Source organism: Hemiscyllium ocellatum, chromosome 11, assembly GCF_020745735.1.
Source record: "Hemiscyllium ocellatum isolate sHemOce1 chromosome 11, sHemOce1.pat.X.cur, whole genome shotgun sequence".
Classification (NCBI taxonomy): Eukaryota; Metazoa; Chordata; class Chondrichthyes; order Orectolobiformes; family Hemiscylliidae; genus Hemiscyllium; species Hemiscyllium ocellatum.
In genome coordinates, this window is record NC_083411.1 from 5,445,885 (window position 1) to 5,463,901 (window position 18,017).

The window sequence follows — 18,017 nt, forward strand, 5'->3', positions numbered from 1 at the left end:
ACTGAATTTTTTTTTCTAAATTTTGCACATTGATACACAGCAATTCCATCCAAATCCCCCAGTATTACGGCAGACATTTCGTAGCAGAGTGATACTGTCCCACCTCCCGGGGAGCGTGTAATACCATATCTGAAATGATTGATTAAAAAATTATCTAAAAGTGAAAACTCAGGTAGCCAACGCTGTGAGTGGTTTCCAAATCTGAAACTGCTGCTGTATTTACACATGTATATTTTCAGTGATTTCAACAGTTAAAATAAATCGAAAAGTTCCCATTTCGTTCTGAATAAATGACTCGCTGAAGTTTTGTCAACACTGGACAATATATGAATAGGGACAATTTGGTTTTGTAAGCTGATGTAACTCTCAGTAGGGGAGGGGGCGCAAGCCCAATGTCTGACTAGGGGATAAAGTGGGACCCGGGAACCATTGTGAAGGGGTGAAGCTCTACCGCCGCCTGGCGACTTGACGCTGATTGCCCGTTGTCAGCGTCAAACCAGCGCAGCCGATCATTTAATATCACACACCCATTCATAGCAGCTCCCAGTGATTAGCGACAGAGCAAAAGACACATCCACGGACTGACGTACGTGATCCTCAGCAACCGAACGCTTCAAATGACTCTTTTTCAAAAAAAATATCGAAGTTATCTACAGCATCGCCATGTATTGGAACACTGCATGTCAGACTGACAAATGCACTTAAATTGGAGACACTTTCGTTTGGTTTATAGTGTACATACACTTCAAAATAACCTGCAGAAATGACGAGCTGTTAGAGATACGCTCAGTTTACATCCCTCCTGGTGCCAGAGAGAGAGAGAGACTGCCAGAACTTCCATACCCTTGTAGACATCAATACTCTGTTCATCGCATCTACAACAGTTTTTTTTTATTTTTTTGAAATAAATATTTGCTTCAATGCTCGGGGAACATCATTCTAAATGCATCATATTCTAACAGTCGCCGAAAATAATCAGGAACAAGAAAGTTTTTTTTAAAAATCCCGAATTCCAAGTTAAATTTCACACAAGGTGGATTTCTCGCGCAGATTAACATGCGACTGTTGTCGAGCCTATGGGCTCAGTGTTCCTCATAGAGAGGGAATAAAGCCATCTCGGATTGTGCATCAGAACCCAAACCCCACCGTGTACACTGAAGCCTATTTGGAGACTGATTTGACAGATGCTCTTATCCCGGAGACACACGCGTTCAAATCTCCCCGAATACTGGCCTCAATGATCTGAAAAAAAAACACAGATCTCACAATGTTACCAAACGTTGTGGGAGAGATCTACCCTCACTCCCATTCCACTAAATAACTGGGCACTAAAACAGCTTCCTTTAACCCGATATTCTATCTGTGGAAGGGACATTTGGAGAACTGCGGGCCTTAAATGTCCAGATAGAAGCAAACGGAACAGAGTTAAACGCCATCACCTCTGTCAAAATTCATACGCCAACTATCAGCTGTTAGAACTAAAATTTAACCAGATCAGCCGCCCTTTTATTTTCCTTATAGCAATGATCAATGAAAGCGATAGGGTTTCCCGCACTCGTGGAACCAGGATTAAAGACGGTTAATACATAACTGAACGGGAGGGAAGACTTTTGTCCTTGCCATAACTCTGGCACCGAAAGAGAAATAATCGACAAGACCGTGAGGCGGTTTCAGTGTTGGATATTCATGATTAAATAAGCCCCACATTAAATCATAAATGGAAAGATGCCCCGTGCCGTGAACAGAGGTTCCGTTACTAGTGCTGGACTTGCTCGTTTCCGAGAAGGAGCTAGTCGAAGATGTGATCCCAGTGTACAGTTACCTCAGAAAATGTACGGTCACTATTCTTATGTCAGAGTCTAAAGCAGTGGGGAGACTGTCAATTGTATAATCTCAAAACCCGATCTTCGTGAGAGAAAAAAAATCACATTGTTCAAATCCTTCACTACTCCTCAGTAATATGAAGACCCACTACTAATTGGAGACCCTCATTGTCTCTATGGAATCCGTCAGTGTGTTTGCAAAATTCAGTATTAATCCGGTTCGATTGCATTGCCCTGTGTCACAGCAATGGGTTAGACCGCATTTGGAATTAAAACAAGAAACGCTGAATAAATTGTACTACACAGCAGTTCTATAACTGAGTGCCCATTCGCTAATTTGAATGGAGTAGAGGAAATTTAAGAAACCAACGCTTGCTAATGGTTGGTGGATAGATTATTGAAACAAAAAAAAACAACTTCAAGCGAACCTTCCTCAAAACACTGACGAGAAATCAGACTCATATCATGAGATTCTCTGCTCAAACCTGGAGACATTCTGGAGAGAAACTGCCGTTTTAATGTTGATGTCTGAAACCCCTCACATGGGATCTGAAGAGAAGCTGGTGTAAAAAGACGACCCCGTGGTGTTCTATTCACCCAGGTCGTTTCTAACACAATCCAATCCAGCTAAAGATGTAAAAAGTTGTTTATTCTCAAACCATTCGGCGGTTTTTTATTTGTTGGACATATCTATATATCCCAATGTGACCGACTGAACGCTTCGTAATCTAAATGAATGAAACCCACCCTGTGACTAAGTAATAAAGGATTTTTCATGCTCCCAATTAATTATCAAAGATGAGACAAGCGACCACCATCATCGACTTTAAAATTCAACACTTTTTTTTCAACAGGGAAAATAAATCTCGCCTTTGTTCTTTCCTTTTTGGTCATCGTACATACGGTCCACGGTTTAGGGTCACATTTTAATCTGCAGGTATATGTATAACATCGGAGAGGGAGATTAAAATTAAAATTTCCGACCCTCTATCGTTGCAGTGAAGTTTTGCAGGAACTTTTCCCTCTTCCGTCAGCCCACCTCCTCCCCCCAGCCGCAGGGGGACCCCTGATATGACAGCCTTTACTAGCAGGGACCCGGCTCCCATACAGAACTCCCACCTGTTCGTTAGGAATATATTGTGATCAGGCCACAGACAACAACACACAGACTGAGGACTGGACGACACCACCCAGAACGGCTCTACAGAAATAAATTCACCAAAATATATTGGAATTCACTTTCTTAATCGATCCAAACAAAAAAAAAGCAGGAAAATTTTCATTCTGACACAGGACAATGTAACACGGCAAAGCTGGATAGATCTTGAATTGAGGTTCAGTGGCTCTAGAATAAAGTGTCTTGGCAAAGTATAGACAGTTAAAACCATAGAAATCTTTTCTAGTGATCTCGATCTTTATTAATTCAGAGAATATAGCGAGTATTAACTTGATTTGTTCCACGTCAATGTTATCTAAGGCAACAACGTTACTGGCTGAAATAGAGTCAAATTCAAAGCTAGGACAGAAAATCCCCATGTAAATTGTGTGCTTCAAATAATTTCGACTAGACTTTGGATGGTGGGTGGGCAGACTTTAACTCCTTCTCAAAGATGATTCCCGGTGCTAAGCACCTTCTGATGCAGTCACCTCTCGGAAAGGAGACCAACTATAACAAAACTGTTCGCACAAAAACAACCCCAACGAAATCAGCGTTTGGATACAAGGGAGTCCGTTCCCTTGCATCAAGCAGCGAAATAAATTCAGATATTCAAAACCGAGCGTAAATATATCAAACAGACGCAGTGCTGGAGAAACTCGACAAGTCTGGTAGCCTCTGTGGTCAGAGTGAAACCCCATCTTTCTTCCGGTGTTCCTGGTTCGAAAGAAGGGTCACTGCGTTTGAAACATTACCTCTGTTTCTCTCTCCACAGCTACTGCCTGACCTGCCGAGTTTCTCCAATATTTGTATGTTTCAGATCTCCAGCATCCGAAGTTCTTGTTTCATTTTCTGTAAAGATTTAATTGTTCACTTAAATCCAATTTAAAACGAGACAATCGTAACTATATTTTGTTGGCAACAGTTCCGGGATTTAATTTCTGGTCTGATTTTAAATCCACATAGTTTTTTTCTTGACAACCCCCTCCTTGGAGTTTGTGAATAATAATATGCAGCCGAAAAAAATGGAAACCCTCCTAAAATGCCCGTTCCCTCAGACAGAGTGCAATTCGTTAATGGGAAATCGGGTCTGTACCCCGCTTTAATTCGATCCCAACAGCTCACAGAAGTCTCTGCGCTCAGAACGAGTTTAAAACAGACGCACACAGAATAAATCGGCGGGTCTTTGGTAGGGGCTTGGCAGCGAGGTTAGCTAACGCCTTACAAACTCGCAGCCCCCGTTTCATCGCCGAGAGAGAAAAACAATTATCCGCTCGGCAAATAAAACTGGGCAGAAGTGTACACTGTAAAAGCTGCGGTATGGAAGACGCGAGAAACGAAACAATGATTCGGGGTCAGTCTAAACATTTCGGGATACACAGAGGGAACCTGAGAAACCCAATTACCTTTTTCCCTCTCCAATTGTTTCTAAAGTTTGGCATGTCGCCACACTCATTGGCAGAAATACATTATCGGGATAGTGTAAGGTTTGTTATGAATTTGCAACATCCCCCTCCCTCTCTTCCACATCACACCTTCACTGAAAAGGTTGTCAATTCCTCTGTTTCAATTCTGACTCATGGAAACATTGGATTTGTTCAGAATCCAACCATCAACAGACGCGCCTGGGAGCGGAAAAACAAAACGCTCGGCAATTGATTAAGTGTGATCCAGATTTTTTTTTAAAAAAAAGGAAAATGTTTGAAATTCCACAACCACGGTGAGTGAACTCACAAAAGGCTGTGTTAAAATCCCGAACAGATCTATAACTTTACTTCCCCCACCTTCCCCGCCACAATTCAGAGACGAGTAATCATCTAAACTGGAATTGCGGAGTTTGCAAAGGAAAAGCATCTGGATGTCTTTATCAATTCGGTCTGAATGTTATCTTGGGAAGGTTTGAGGCATATGGACAGCGCAGAGACCCAAATGGGCCCGAGGTACCACGGAACTGGGAATCTGAAAGTGTTATCTCACAGGCAGGTATTCAGTGGGAATGAGAGGAAACGGAGGGGGGGGGGGGGGGGGGGAAGAAAAGAATGAGTTTGTAATGTGAACACAATCAGTATTAATTTACTGAGCTATGTTTAAATGGATATACTTTAATTAGGTCTGACATTTCTTATGTCCATCAGCACCTTAGAATGCACTCTTTCCCCCCGCTACGTCCTGTATAACGGGAGATGTGCTGAGCACTGAGCTTTTGCCTTGTATTCATTAACTTGGGTTCAACTAGGTTACAGAATAGACTGGCTACACTGAGTCTAACCGTGAATTAGATGCACTGCATTACGATAACAAGACTTAATACGGCTCTTAGCCATTACAACAAGTCTTCCACCATTATTCTTTTATAAGAGAGTCGGATACATAATTGCAGTAATCCACAAGACTAATTAGGTGCAAATAAACTATTCATTACGGCCAAATTAAAATGAAACACGCGCTATTCTCACATGAAAGGGGTATCATTAGCGGGAGGACATTCTTTAGCAAGTGTTATTAAAAGCAGGCTAGTGCGAAAAAAAACAGCAGGCAAAACAAACAGGGCCGGATAATTATGTTGCGATGTGTTTTTCGTTTGGGATAAATAATTAAGATCGAGGCCAGATTAATTGACACTACCATCAGCAAAATTCATCTGCCATTCCCCCTTCTGAGCGCTGCAAACAACAAGGTCAGGTAGGAGTGAGGGCAGTTTGAGGGGAAGGCACAGGTTTGGGGGGGTCTGGACGCGATGAATAGTCATCACTCCTCTCTCTCTCAACGGGCTGTGGGAGCTTTTGATTAGAAATAAATTAGCCTCAGCTCACCTCACACACAATAGCGCGCGATTGGAAGAAACCAGGATGGCCCACGCTTATATATATATATATATATATAAAATTCAATCCCTCGCTTTTCAAATACAGCTGCTTATTTCATTAAGAGGCTGGGACAGGAAAAAAAATCCCACAAAGCTCATTTGTAATAACGCCGCTTCCACTTACCCCAGTTTCACTGTGCAGGGGAGCGGCCGATATGTAGTTTCACCCCCCGTTATTGTCTAATTAATCCCAATTTCCATACTCATTCAATCGACCAATTTCGGCACTAATTTACAGATTATTCCTCATCAAACCACACTAAAACGGGCATAGCTTGGATCAGCACAGAATACACTGCTTGGCTGAATATTATTCGATCTATTTATCTAAAGCAGTGGCTACATACATGGAGAGGGTTTGGGAAATCTATGCAGCTAGGAATGTAAGGGTTAAGAATACGCTATAAAACACATACAAGTTGTGAAAAAAAAAGCTGCTTTCCTGTCCAGCGGTTCCACCACAGCATCATTCCCAATCCAGGAGTAGAACTGAATTAACGTGAGATGGCAAACTGAGAAACAGCGTTAAGAAACGGAATGAATTCAGACAATCACGTTTCAGGTTTATTTTGTTACCACTGTCTGTGAAAGCAAAGACACCATTTCGAGTTTCCTTCCCGAACAGAAGGGGTTTAGATTGGAAAACTCGATCAGCGTTTGTAAGGTACAGGGAATTTCGCTTCCAAAAGAACAGCCCCTGAATTCTCTGGGACACATAGTCCGATCACCGAATTACAGTGTATAAGGGATTACTGGGCGATGGGGAAAACGAACATTCCGTTGAAAGACAGGTTTAACTCCCTCTTTAAAAAAAACAAATATAGACAACAGACAAATAAGAGCAATTCAATCTGGCGACCTTCAGTCCATTATGATAGCTACTGACCCCAGTCCCATCGAAGTCCACTGGCTGTTTCAGAGAGTCAATGGCTCTAACAGGGATCAGACAACAAACAATGTTGATTATCCCTGAGTTTGAGGCAATGGACAATGGTTGGAAAGGGAATAAGATCCGACATCAAATGACATCAAATACCTGTCAAATATTTAATTGTTTTTAGTTTAATAATTCACACCGTTCCAACCTGTTACTGACAATCATCGCGAGACAAAACACACAAAATAGACACAGATCCTTCAGGCTATTCTATACGGCCATAGCTGATTTGTTTGTGATTCCAATTCCATGCCTCCATCTATCAAAGACTTGATTTCCCTGCCTACCAAGACGCTATCCCCCGCTCCTCAGAGAATAGTTAATAAACCCACCTTCTCTTAAAAGACCATCTTCCACCAAACATTTTATTTTTTCCCAATCAATCTTATCTCAGGAACAGGTGGGACTTGACCTCATGCCTCCTGGCTTAGAGGGAGGAGCACCATGGGAAGACAATAACCTAATGGTAATATCAGTACACTATTAATCCAAGGAGCCAGGTAATGTTCAGGGGACTTGAATTCAAATCCCACTATGTCCTAAGGTGGGACTTGTTTTCAATAAAATTGTAGAATTAAGAATCTGGTCATGGCTAAATCGTTGTTGATTGTGAGACAGAACCCCATCTGGGTCACTAATGTCCTTTAGGGAAGGAAACCGCCATCCTTAACTGGTCTGGCCTACATGTGACTCCAGACCCACAGCAATGTGGTTGACTCTGAACTGCCCTCTGGGTAATTAGGGATCAGCAATAAATGCTGACCCAGTCTAGAACACCCATATCCCATGACGTTTTTTAAAAATTCTGCTGCACTACAGGAACCTTCCAACTAAACATTTTAGATATTTTCTAACCATCTTGTCAAGGCATGTTATAGCACACCTCTGGAGCAGGTAGAGACTTGAACCGGGGTCTCCTGGCTCAGGGTAGGGACACTACCATTGCATCACATCAGGCTGAAACCAAGTGTGTGGATCTGATTTTCTTAATTGTTAACCTCACCCTGTTCAAATCCCTCCATGGTATTGCCCCTCTCTTCTCTGTAACCTCTCTGAGTTCTACCATTCTCTGAAGACATTCTGATGAATGTTTATAAAATGTTTGGTCTCAACATGAGGGTTATCACCAACTCTACCCATCATATTCAGAAAGGATGGATAGGCTTTAACAAGGGTGTATGATACAGGAATGAGGCCTTCAGTTACCCAGAGAGGGAGACCGTGTTCTCACAGAAGGGGAGGTTTAAGTGGGATTTATTCGAGAGTGTTCAACAACTTGAGGAGTGTGGATAGAGTCTACTCACATTGGCTGAAGGATTGAGAAGTAGAAGACTCATAATTAACGCAATTGACTGAAGAACCAAGGTCAACCTGGGGAAAAGGTTTTAATGCAGTGAATGATGAGATTTTGTAGCGCATTGTCCAAGAAAGTGGTAAAGCAGATCTAATCACAACATTCAAAAGGAAATTGGATAAAGAGCTGGAGGGAAGGAAATTTCTGGATTGCAGTGACAGGTTAAAGGAATTGCATTAGTACTACCAGAGAAACATGATGTGCTGCAATATTCTAGGATTCAATATCTGCATCCCTCAAATACTGGGCCCTTGAGCATCCACAGATTTCATCATTCCATTCTGGCCTGTGCTTTCAGGTGTCTGAGCCCCAAATTCAGAAACCTCACTCCCAAATCTTTAATTTCTTTAATTCCCACTTAGAGTCATAGACTCATAGAGATGTACAGCACAGAAACAGACTCTTCAGGCCAATTCGTCCATGCCTACCAGATATCCCAACCCAATCTAATCCCACTTGCCAGCACCCAGCCCATATCCCTCCAAACCCTTCCCATTCATATACCCATCCAGATGCCTTTTAAATGTTGCAATTGTACCAGCCTCCACTACTTTCTCTGGCAGCTCATTCTACACACGCACCAACCTCTGTGTGAAAAAGTTGTCCCTTCAGTCTCTTTTTCATCTTCCCCCTCTCACCCTAAACCTATACCCTTTAGTTCTGGACTTCTCCACCCCAGGGAAAATACCTTGCCTATTTGCTCTATCCATGCCCCTCATAATTTTGTAAATCTCGATAAGGTCACCCCTCAGCCTCCGACGCTCCAGGAAAAACAGCCCCCAACCTGTTCAGCCTCTCCCCATAGCTCAAATCCTCTAATCCTGGCAACATCCTTGTAAATCTTTTCTGAACCATTTCAAGTTTCACAACATCCTTCCGATAGGAAGGAGACCAGAATACACACAATATTCCAACAGTGGCTTCTCCATGAATCTGCTGTTCTGAAATGATCTTCATGCAGGCTTGTCCCATGTCTCTGTACCCAAGAGCTTACACACCTGTGAAGTGCCTTGGGACTAAACATTAAAGATACAACATGAGGATAAAATAAAATATATTTTATTTATTGTCACGTGTACACAAGTATAAAAGTTCGGGAGAACTGTGAAAAGTTGACAATTTCCCCACTTATGTACTCTTATCTTAGATACAAAAAGAGGAATAAAAAAGAAAAGAAGTTGAATTACAGTGATTCATGGTTTAAGTTAGAAATAAGACACAGTTCAAAGGATAAACATGACATTATGGAGAATGTTCTTGCTTATATTAACATTGGAAATATTGCTGTTCCAGGAACATGCACAAAAATGATCACTTCCACAAAGGAATGAAAGACTGATGGGGAGACAAGGAGGTGAGTTTGAGTGGAAAAGTGGAATGGGAGAGGAAGCTTGGGAAGAGAAGAAGAGTGAGGTAGCAAAGGAAGGCAGGAAGGAAGGGTTGACATTCAACAGAGAAGATGTATTCTGTTCATCGATGTCTTTGAGGCTGAGGTGGCTGACTGTGGTTCTTCTTCCAGTGATTACAGGAAATCATATCAAATTAAATTCAGTTGGGGAAGATGTTTCCTGTTTGGGGAGAATCTAGAACCAAATGCCACGGCCAAGGAGTTGTCCATTGAAATCATACATCGGAAGGATTTTTTACTTATGAATGGTGGTGAGTATTTGGATTTGTCCCCTTCAGAAGTGATGAAAACAGAGTCTTTAGAATGGGAGTAATTGGATCAGCCACCATCCTACTGAATGGCAAAGCGGGCTTGAGGGGCTGAATGGCCTTTTTTTATTCCAAATTCATATGTTTGCAGATTCACTGCTGCGGTCTGACCGTATGTGAGATTGCATTGAAATATAGAATCAAATCTATTTGAATTTTCTTTGGCTTTTTACAAGAGAAATACAACATAATTCCAATTAATTAGTAATAAAAGTCTGCCTTTTTGTCAGTATGACTGAGACATCGCCTATTTTGTTTTAACTTTCACTTGCAGTTGGAAGCTGAGTATCAGCAGCTGATAACAGAAGCTTGTTATCCATCTGCTCCAGTATGGATGATTAATTAAGGAAATTATTTTTAAACTTGTTTTTCCTGTCAGATGAGATGGTGGATTGAATTAGTGTTTGCGAAGTGTTTTAAGTATTAAATAAAATTTAATTAGATACTGCAGTTTCTTCAATCTGTGCCAATTTCCCAAGGGTATGGACTTACTATGACAAACAGTGGATCTTCTTTTATAACTTGTCCAGTGTCCATCTTAAACCAGGAATAGGAGGAGGGCATTCAGCTCTTGAGTCTGTTTTGACGTTCATATAGATAATGAGTAATCTGTACCTTCATTCCAGTTCCAACACAATCTATTGATTGTAGTTTCAAAACTGGGCTTGTCCCCAGAATATACAGTATTTTGGGTAAATAGATTTTAAGATTGCAGTACTTTTTTGCGTGAAGGCATGTTTCTGACTTATTAAGGTGATGACTCTTTGCTTTTGAAGTTTCCTCCAAGCCAAGTGATTCCCTGACATTTACACTTTAAAAAGTTTAGAAAATTAATTGAAATGGACCACAGACCCCCTCAAAATATTTTAAGAAGGTAGCCTAGACCCTTATTTTTTCTTATTTTAAAGGTCAATGTGATGTACCGTGTTCCAGATGTGATACAACTGGTCAAACTACTTGACATTAAGCAAAACACAATTTATTTCAACATTATAATTAAAATAGAAACAAAAGAAAGAGAAATTTAGAATAACCAAACTATTGGAAAAATTAAGGCGCATGGTATTGGGGGCAAAGTACTAACTTGTATTGAAAGTTGGTTGGCTGACAGGAAACAAAGAGTAGTGATAAACGGCTCCATTTCGGAATGGCAGCAGTGACCAGTCGGGTACCACAGGGATCAGTGCTGGGACGGCAGCTTTTTACAATATATATTAATGATATAGAAGATGGTATTCGTAATAACATGAGCAAATTTGCTGATGATACTAAGCTGGGTGGCAGGATGAAATGTGAGGAGGATGTTAGGAGATTACAGGGTGACCTGGACAGGTTAGGTGAGTGGTTAGGTGCATGGCAGATGCAGTTTAATGTGAATAAATGTATGGTTATCCACTTTGGTGGCAAGAACAGGAAGGCAGATTACTACCTAAATGGAATCACTACTAAATGAATTCAACTGGGACAACACGACTGTTATAGGACAAGCCAAACAGAGAACAACCAGGGAATTCCTAGAGGCATGGCACTCATCCACAGATTCAATCAATATGCACATCGACCTGGACCCAATATACCGACCACTGCAGCGGACAGCTGGAACTGACAACCGGAAGCGGCAGATTCAAACCACTACAAATGCCGGAGGAAAGATCACAGAAGCGCTTCACAGGAGGCTCCCAAGCACTGAGGATGTCACCTAGACAGGGGACGAAATGTCTGCAACACAAATTCCCAGCTCGGCGAACAGAAACACAACAACGAGCACCCGAGCTGCAAATCTTCTCCCAAACTTTGAAAATGGAATCAATTTAGGTAAAGGGGCAGTACAAAGAGATCTGGGTGTTCTTGTACACCAGTCAATGAAGGTAAGCATGCAGGTACTGCAGGTAGTGAAGAAGGCTAATAGCATACTGGCCTTCATAACAAGAGGGATTGAGTATAGAAGCAAAGAAGTTCTTCTGCAGCTGTACAGGGCCCTGGTGAGACCACACCCCGGGAGTATTGTGTGCAGTTCTGGTCTCCAAATTTGAGGAAAGACATTTTGGCTATTGAGGGAGTGCAGCGTAGGTTCACGAGGTCAATTCCTGGAATGGCAGGACTACATTACGCAGAAAGACTGGAGCGACTGGGCTTGTATACCCTTGAGTTTAGAAGACTGAGAGGGGATCTGATTGAGACATATAAGATTATTAAAGGATTGGACACTCTGGAGGCAGGAAACATGTTTCTGCTGATGGGTGAGTGCCGAACCAGAGGACACAGCTTAAAAATATGGGGTAGACCATTTAGGACAGAGATGAGGAGAAACTTCTTCACTCAGAGCGTGGTGGCTGTGTGGAATGCTCTGCCCCAGAGGGCAATGGAGGCCCAGTCTCTGGATTAATTTAAGAAAGAGTTGGATAGAGCTTTTGAGGATAGTGGAATCAAGGGTTATGGAGATAAGGCAGGAACAGGATACTGATTAAAGATGATCAGCCATGATCATATTGAATGGTGGTGCAGGCTCGAAGGGCAGAATGGCCCACTCCTGCACCTATTGTCTATTGTCTATTAACTGAATAATAGATACAGGTCATATTGCTAATTAACCATTTCAATTTAATAACAACCCATAAACAGACCCATTGGCAAAAAGGGTAAATTCAGACACAGATTCTTACATGCAGCTCCTTAATTCAGGAGGAAACAATGTCAAGAGAGATTTCAGAGTAAGTGACAGCTGGGAACCCTTTCCCGAATTATGAATGCTTCTGGCATGCAAACACCTTCTGACTGCGACAGCTAAAAAAGCTAGAAAGCTTAATCTATGAGAACTGACCACTCCTCTTGCATTGCCACAAACTGTTTTAACAAAAACCTTGAAGACCTCCTAAGTTATTGACTTAGGCTGACCTCAGTAGCTACTTCAGCCTTTACAACCTGTCTTCAAAAAAACCCAGGACAAAATAACCTTCTTAAAGTAATATTTTAACCACGTATTTTATACCCAAAGGAATACAAACTAAGTGCATTGAGACCAGACTCATAATTAAACCCTTTTCAGCACAGTTAATGGTGAACTCCTGGGAAGTGTTGCTGAACAAAAAGACCTTGGAGTGCAGGTTCATAGTTCCTTGAAAGTGGAGTTGCAAATAGGTAGGACAGTGAAGAAAGTGTTGGGATGCTTTCCTTCATTGATAAGCCTATTAAGTGAAGGTGTTGAGAGGTCATGTTGCAGCCGGACAGGACATTGGTTAGGCCACTTTTGAAATACTGCGTTCAATTCTGGTCTCCTTCTTATAGGAAGGATGTTGTGAAACTTGAAAGGGTTAAGAAAAGATTTACAAAAATGTTGCCAGGGTTAGAGGTTTTGAGCTACAGGGAGAGGCTAATAAGGATGGGGTTGGTTTCTCTGGAACCTCAGAGGCTGAGGGGTGACCTTATAGAAGTTTATAAAATCATGAAAGGCATGGATAGTGTGAATACTCAAGGTCTTTTCCCCGGGTTGGTGGGGTCCAGAACTAGAGACCATAGGTTTAGCATTATAGGGAAAGATTTAAAAAGAACCTAAGGGGCAACCTTTTCATGCAGAGGGCTGTATATGTATGGAATGAGCTGCCAGAGGAAGTGGTGGAGGCTGGTACAATTGCAACATTTAAAAGGCAGCTGGATGGGTATATGAATAGGAAGGGTTTGGAGGGATGTGGACCAAGTGCTGGAAAATGAGACTAGGTTAATTTAGGATATCTGTTCAGTATGAAACAACTATTTCCATTCTGCACACCTCTATGATTCTATGATACTGGTATCATTCTGGTGAATGTGGAGCATGGTGCTGGAAATGAAGGCAATGCTGCAGGTAGCATATATAACTGAGTATTGGTATATATATATACTTTCCTATTCATTCATTTGTGGGAAATGAATGTCACTGACTGTGCCAACATTTTTTTTTCCCTAGTTTCCCCTGAGAAGGTAGTGGTGAGCTGCTTTCTTGAACTTCTGCAGTCCTTATGCTGTAGCTAGGGTTACGAAGTTCAGGATTTTGACCCAATGACACGAAAGAACTGAAACATCACTTCCTTTCCTTTACATTCCAGCCCCACTGCAGTAACTATACAGTATTTGTATCTGGGAGCTTTGATTGTGTTGTTAAACTGACCACAGACAAAAGGTAAGTGCTGAAAATGTGTTGCTGGTTAAAGCACAGCAGGTTAGGCAGCATCCAAGAAATAGGAAATTTGACGTTTCGGGCCAGAGCCCTTCATCAGGAACAAAGGTAATACAATATTCCAACCCTATTCCAGCTTCAGCCAGTATTCCTACAGGTACACCACAATCTAGGCAAGTGCTGGTGACCAGGAACAAAAACCATTCCCATATTCTCCTTGGTTGAGTTGGAGGTTCAAAATGGTAACTTTGAGTATCATATAAAGCTAGTCAGTTGTGTTTAAAGCTAATTTGCACCTATTGAAAGGTGGGTAGATTGGTCCTGGGGCAGGTGCTGTCAATGTGCAGGAAGTGAATTGGACCTGGGAAACAGTGAAGGTTAGTACAATGTAGGAACAAACTGCTGCAGAGGCTGGAATGTACAATATGGGAGATTGTGTCTCTGCAGTTTATAGACACAGTGCTGGAGGTCTCAGTGGAGGAGGTAGATAATAGAAAGGATGCCTTGTATGTGCAAAGGTGCAGATGGCCTTCCAGGTACATGGTCAAAGGACAGTGGAGGCCAATGTCAGGAGTAAGGCCCACGGACCTGGAAGAAATTCAGTGACCTCAAGGTCAGTTGATGCATCATCAAATATCTCATCCCATCACCTGTACCTCGAGTCTCAAACATTGCTCAATGCACCACACCCTCTTTCTCACCTCCCAGAGAGAAAGAACAGTAAGATTATGGGAACACTTGAAAATTAACATACGAAGCACTATTTGGAGGTATTCAAGACGAGTCAGACCAGAATGCGTCACTCACAAGTTTTACTGTTTTTTTTCCCCCTTTTGGGCTAGCAACAATCTCTATTGGTCACGAGTCATACAAAACATTTGTTAGTTCCATTTCACAGGTATAGAACCACTGCAAGTCTCACACCCATATCTCTTAGATTGCTAACATGACAGCGACATCTTCCAAACATCTTGCACAATATTCACTCACACAATTCCCTCTCTGTTAAAGAACAATGTGACGTAACCATAGAGATAACCAGCTAACCAGAGGGGATAGTCACTTGTCCAAACCCGAAGCCCTATGGGCTGGCCTTTAGTGGGATGCATGATTTCTGATGGTGGGACCAGAAGCTGGGTGAAAAATGTTGAAGATGTCAGTATTCTCATAACTGAGCATTTTCTCATAGTCCCTTCACTCCTATCTCACAGCCCCATTAATTTTACAAAGTGGCATGGTATCTCAATTTCCCTCTCACTTCTCCCTCCATAGCTACCTTACCACTTGTTTTTTTCCATTCAGAAACCAAAGAGATGCAACCTGACTAAACCTGGTACAAATAGCCAAATGCAATGATGATGAAAATTCAGCACCATCTCCTTCTTCCAGACTTAGAGCGACACTGTATATCTTGAAGTGCAGATTAGAGACAAGAGGAGCATGTGGTGAAACACTAGGCATGAAGACACAGCTGGCAAGACAGGGAGAATGGTGGATCCACTGTAAATGGAATTAGTATTTTGAGGCCAGTATGACATCTCTTCAAAGCTGATGTTGGACTCCTGGAGAGGGTCACTGGGCTCGTATCATTAGCTCTGCTTCTCTTTCCACACAGACCTACAGAGTTTCTCTCACACTTTCTGTTTTTATTTCAGCTTTCCAGCATCTGCAATCTTGTGCTTTTTGTTCCAGAGTCAGTTTAGCTTCTGACCTCTTTATGTTAAGAAGTCTGCCTGAATCTGTTCCTCCACTAAGTTTCCCTGTTGGTTGGACATGGTCAGGGACCAATTGCCCTCTAGTTTTACCAGGCTCCCCACCCTTTCCTGTTCCTGTCCCATATGGGTTCGTCAACCTCTGCCCAATGTTTTTCCCAAAAAAGTAAAGAAGCTCTTTAACCTTCAGCTCACTGCTACCAACTACAATAATTGCTAGACTGCAGTGTTACTCTAGATCTTTACCCTTCCATTAATCCTAACTATATTTGAATGTTTGGATGTATTTTACAAATAATGCATTTGGTATTGTAATGTGGTCTTTGCATAAAAGCTGGAAATACATTTCAAGTGGACTTTTCAATCTCATAACTCATCAAAATATGGTGATGGTAATTTTTTAAATTGCTACATTTTTATTAGTATGTTTCTTTGATGTTCTTTTTGAATGTGTGAATAACATTTATTATTCTTGAGGAGTATTGTTTACAACAGATTTGATAGCCGTTCAGCTATTTTGTACATCTTCCACCTGATGACTTTTCTGCTTTGAACAGCCCTTGTCTTCTCGAACACACTTTGACAATTTAATTAGCAGTGAAATAAAAAAAATTATACAAATCATGCATTGAAAAATTCAAAGAGTGAATGATCTTAGGTTAGAGTTTAGATTATTTTTGAAAATGGACTGTAACTAGAAACTGGAATAAAGTAACTTGCATCTCACCATGCATTACAGACAAAACCTACAAAATGTATCTGCACAGTTTTGCTCTGCTATTTTTCTGAACTCCAGTTCACAATTCATCATTACTGCCTCTTCTTAAATGGCTTCTGAGCCCAGCATTTATTATTCAAACCCTATTTTCAGTTGGAATGACTGGAATTAGTAGCAACCATCTGAAGCCCTCAAAACCTTGGCTCATAAGTGTAGTTTAGTTCCTTGTGAAAAGCAAAGAGGGCAGTTGCATTCGATGAGCAAGTGTACATTAAATTAGAGAAAATTACACTAAATTACCTGATCTCTAAGGGTGTTTATACATCAACCCCATTTATCTTATTAATATGGTGCTGCACTTCATCTGGTAATAAGGTTCATGATTAGAGTCTTATAGACTTTTCCTGGACTGTAAACAATAATGTGTGCTGTTAGTGCTCATTTTAAACATAATTGTAAAATTTATGACTCCCTTAACACCTATATTTTCTAGGTAGAATGTAGAAACAGAAATGCATCATTCAATGCTTCAAGCCTTTACCCCCATTTCATTAAATTGTGGCTGATCTCTGTCTCAAATCGAATGTCCTGTTGAGCTGGATTTAAAGGATCCCCTGATAGAAACCGAAAGATGACCACACAGATTTCTTAGTATCCTGTCAAAATCGTTCTCCAACCAGCCTCACTAAGGCAAATTATTACTGCCATCTTTTCTTCCTAATGACTGGGACTCTATTGCATTAGGTCTAAGACACTATGAGTTGACATGGAGTCGTAAAACACAGAAACAGACCCTTCAGCCCGTGAGGGCTGCCATAGAAATTTCATTTTGCGTTTGCATTTTTCTGTTGGGTAAAGGTTGGGTTGGGCTGTGAGCAGGGTTGGACGCAATAGTCTTGCAGGTTGTGGGGTTTGGCAGCATTCACGATCAAACCTTTATTCAACATTACAGAACACAAATGACAGAAAAATACAGGCAAGTGCAACAATACTGTGCCTCGGTACAAGAAGTATGATTTGCACAATAAAGAACTGATTTTTATATGTTCAGTATGTCACAAAAAATTGCACATCAAAAAATTGAGCACAGAAAGATCTGACAAACAGCAAGTAGATGATCACCCAGTCTGTCCCTTGTGATGCTATTTTGGGGCACAAGTGGTGTTCCCAGATACCAGCAGCAACATCTTACATTTATGTAGCACCACTAACCTAGCAAAATCTTTATCAATAAAAAGAAATTGACACCTATAGCTTGGCCAAAGGCATAGGTTTTAAGGAGAGTCATAAAGAATGGTGGCGAGGGAGAAGAGAGAAGTAGAGAGATTTAGGGAGAGAATTCCAGAAATTAGGGCTCACCTGATTAAAAACACATTAATGGTGGAGTGAATAAAGTCAGGGGTACATAAGCTGCCGGGAATTGAAGAAATGCAGAGAATTTGAAGATTAGCAGAGCTGGAGAATGATAGACAGGTTGCGATCAGGGAGGGATTTGAAATGAATTTGAGGATTTTAAAATGGAGATGTTGCGGGACTGACAGCTGCTTAAAAATACGGGGTAGACCATTTAGGACAGAGATGA